The sequence below is a fragment of the Camellia sinensis genome, chromosome 6 (genome assembly GCF_055761805.1).
Source record: "Camellia sinensis isolate YWXY chromosome 6, ASM5576180v1, whole genome shotgun sequence".
Taxonomy (NCBI): Eukaryota; Viridiplantae; Streptophyta; class Magnoliopsida; order Ericales; family Theaceae; genus Camellia; species Camellia sinensis.
This window is the reverse complement of record NC_138966.1, coordinates 22048520-22052932: the sequence shown is the minus strand read 5'-3', so window position 1 is coordinate 22052932 and position 4413 is coordinate 22048520. Positions and strand designations below refer to the sequence as shown.

The 4413-nt window shown below is 27.2% G+C and overlaps 1 long non-coding RNA gene across 1 annotated transcript; it reads right to left on the bottom strand.

Moving 5' to 3' along the window:
* Window positions 1-1164: 1164 nt before the first annotated feature.
* LOC114263632 (uncharacterized) lies at window positions 1165-3876 on the bottom strand. Its single transcript, XR_014332019.1, has 2 exons — window positions 3676-3876; window positions 1165-1451 (listed from the first exon to the last, which is right to left on the bottom strand). It is a non-coding gene; the product is annotated as an uncharacterized LOC114263632 (long non-coding RNA).
* Window positions 3877-4413: the final 537 nt, after the last annotated feature.

Genomic DNA, 4413 nt, shown 5'->3' with positions numbered 1-4413 from the left:
AGACAGCTCATATACAGCTAGCTAATATATTACTAATATATTCTAACAAAAATAGTTATGAAGATTCTTATATTAGGCAGTGATGTAGTTTATGTTAAAGGCTTGCAATTTTAACTTGTTATATTGGGTATTGTCTAGTATATCCTTGTATTTGGATGTGAAGATGGAATGTGAACACATGAGGTTTTAATAATAAAGTTTTACTGTTTATTTTCAGTTTAATTTCATGAAAGAGGCTAAACCTAGGGGAAATTCTACAGTTACGACATTTGTGGTATTTAGTTATGATTTATTGTAGCGTTAGTTATGACTTGATTATAGATATTGTAGTGTTTGTTATGACTTATTATGATGTTGATTATGATATTATTTTGATTATGATTTAAAAGGTCTTTAGTTATTATGATTAGAATTTAATTATGATATTTATAATAATTAATTTTACAAATGACATAACTTAGCAGGACCCAAAATAGAAATAGTTTATACACCAGCGTACAAAAATAACAAACTTAACACACATAAACTTTTCGGTGCACGTTTTTTTTATAGAATAAAGGGGATGGTTTTGCCTCCAGTTTGGACTGGAGGTTGTTCTTTGGGTACGTAAGGTCACGAATTTTATTTTAATAATTTAAATATTTTATTTTATAAAAAATTTTATAGATATTATTTATAAAAAAATTAGATTAATTCAGTAATTGTAAATTTTTTATTTTATTACGTTTGTTTAAAAATAATAGATAGTTAAATGCACTCATCATTTAATTTTTTAGAAATAAATATAATAAATAAATAAATTACAATTATCAAATCGATATAATTTTTTTTTCATAGATGATATATATAAAGGACTTTACAAATTGAACGATTCATATTATCGTGATGAATTTCATAGGCCGAAACAACACCATCCGGTATGAGAACTGGAGGTAAATTCAACTCTAGAAGACATCTTTAAAAAATTTAAAGATCACATAATAAAAAAAAATTCTTCCCAACATTTTATAAAAAAATTAAAAATTCTTCCAAATAAAAAGAAAAAATAGCTAAAAAATGAAACGCCAAAGTGTTAGGAGCACTTATTAATCAATCCTATTAACTAGACTTATTTACCTACATGTCCTAACTGATAAATTTATCAATATAAAAACAAGAGACTGATAAATTTATCATTATAAATTTATTCATAAAAACAAAGAGACAGATAAATTTATCACTATAAATTTATTCATAAAACAAAAACAACAGATTGAATAAATTTATTAATAGGACTTAATGGATAATAAGACTCAAAAGTAAAACCCATTGATGATTTTTCCAAAGTGTTATTGGTTGGTTCTGCATAAGGGGCAAGACCGGTGCCTAACGCGCCATTTAGCAATGCAACGTCGGTGAAACATGTGCAGACATATTGGCAACCTTTCAGCTACTTCTCCAACTTCAAAATCCTATCAAACAAAAGAAATACACAAGAAAAAAAAATTTAAATAAAGTCATGTGTTTAAAGCTAATGTTAGAAGTCGTGCACGTTTTGGGATCTATGTATGAACTTATCCAAATAATAAACAATTTTGTTACATAACCCAATTTTTCTATTGAAAAATTTATGGAGATCGTAAGGATATGTTACGATCATAAATTTGTATAATAATTTAGAAAGTAAAAAAAAAAAAAAAAAAGTAAAGATAATATCAATAAAATATAAGTTAAATTTTTGGAGACTCGGGCCATAAATTCAATTTTAAAATTTTTGAGACAATAGTTCTAAGCTTATTTTTTACATAATCTACATATCTATCCATATCACTTCCACCACCGGTCACCGGTGGCAGCAACTTTTCCAGATATTTTTCCAATACCGTGATCAGTTGGTGGCAACAATGTAAAAGTGACAAAAAAATTCTTTCAAAATAATAATTTCACACCAAATAATTTCATTAAGAATAATGCTTGGGATCCCCTTTTGGGGGTCACCCCCTCACCCCTCTTTGCCACGTGGCAGGTGGTGATTGGAGGAGCAGGAAAAAAAAGAAAAAGAAAAAGAAAAGGTAACCAATGAGAGAGAGAGGGGGTCAAAGGGGGTGGGAGAAAAAGGGGGATGAATCATTGTTGTTTCATTAATTAGTTTATTATCACAAAAAAAAAGAAAAGAAGATTGATCATTGAATCTAAATATCATATTTCTTCATACAAATGGGCATTCACCAATGCCGCTGTTTTTTTTTTTTCTCTTAATTTTCTTTTTCTTTTTGTTTCCTTTTTTTTTAAATTTTTTTTTATCTAAATTTATGATTTAAACACAATATAAAGAAGAGGCTCACTCTATTTTGATTGAAAAAGTTCAAGCGTGTACTCAATTTATAGGGAGCCATTCCTATTATAATTCTATATATTTCTGAAAATTTATCCAATAAAAAATATCCAAAAAACACTAGTGGGCATATGAACTAGCCGGCCTCCTTCGTATAATACACCAATCTTTTCTAGGTTATTTTTGATACTTTAAAAAAAAAAATTAAATAAAGAGTAAAATACACCAATCTTTCATAAGATTTAAAAAAAATACAAAGATAAATAAAGTAAAATCTAATAAAATAGAGAGGGGACGAGATTTATTTTCCCAATCCCATTTTCTTAATTTGTTAAAAATTTAATAAAAGTAAAAATTCATATATATATAATTTTTCATATTTTTATGTCTCATGAAATAAAAATATAGTGGGATTTGTTAATGTGTCATCAGGTCATTTTCGGGTTCCTAGACTTTCCAAAAAAGAATAAAAACCTAAGGTAGAAATGGTAATTTTTCATGTTTCTTTCATCGATAAAAAAATAAAATAAAAATTAAGTGAGGATAGAATTTGTTTTTCCCAATCCAATTTCTCCGCCCTATTGTAATTATATTAGTTAAATAACTTTTGAATGTATATATATCAATATATAATTTAATTTATTAAATATAATAATTAAAAGCAAAATATCAAAACTTTCATGTATCTCTCGTTTTTCACACCTATATCTCTAATTTTTAATCTTTAATTTTTGTTCCTCATATATATATATATATATATATATCTTTCTTTTTTCTTATTCTTTTTTTTTTTTTTTTTTTTTATATGTATCTCTTTCATCAGTAACAATCTCCTTCCTAAAAGTGGAAAATCACCCAATATTTTGTTGCCTGTATCTTGTTAGAAATCATGTGGTAAATATAAATGGTGTGACTTCATTGTACAAATGGTGTGGCCTAACTTTAAAGGTTATATGATACACATGGTCTAACCATGAGAGACACATGGTCTTGGACATGTAATACATATGGTGTGGCCTAACCAAGAGGTACACATGGTTTGTCATATATACCTATATAAGGGCTCATGCTCAACATTGTGTAGATAGTCCTAAAATAATAAGTTCTCTCTCTATTCATCTATCTTAAGGTTACTATCTTGAAAGCCTAGAAATTTAGAGTGGATAAATATTAAGAAAATCTAATAACTTCTCAATTAATGGGAGATTTTCCAAACGAGTCTCGTAATTCAACTATCTAATCCAAACTATTTCTGTATCAGATAATATGAGTAGTCGTGTATTTTTCTTTCATGTCCAATCCCGTCCGATGTTATCATTCCAAAACTAATTGAAGTATCAAATTGAAGGTGAGATATATACCTCAAGGCAAACTGAGCAGGAGATTCTATTTCCCGAAGAGTCATAGATATTCTTATCTGTGATTCTAGTCTTTGGGAGCTTATCAAGTATTGAACCTCTATGTAAAGCATTACCTCCCTTTCTGTCTATAAATCTTGGGACTTGATTGTTTGTTTCAACAGTGGCCACTTGATCATCATCATCATCATCAGCATTCACATCCTAATTATTCATAAATTAAGTAAATTACATCAGCAGTCTCTACATTTTACTCTGTGTCATTTTTGTCACTATCATTTCAATTAGCTCAATTTTAATCATTAATTTTAAATTTGTATCAATTTGGTCCAATTAATAACAATGATTAAGGTTTTATAAGAAAAATTGTGACCGAGTGAACTCCCAAAATTAAAATAGTTTACAAATTTACTTATAAAAATATGATATGTAATGCTTATGTGCAAATTTTCTATTAAAAAAAAAAAATCGTAATTAATTCAACTAAATTAAGACAAAATCATAAATTCAAAATTGAAATTGAGATAATTGAAAATTAGAAATCAAAATGACACAAAGACTAAAATATAGGGACTACTAATATAATTTGCCTAATAAATTTCAAGCATGTTTAATTTAAAATAATAATAAATTTACATTCTTATTTCATAATCATTAGATATGTAATAAAAATCCTCCATTGCATACCTAGAATGGAAAGGATCATAATCGATACGGGATTCGAGCATATGGCCTCTTTTG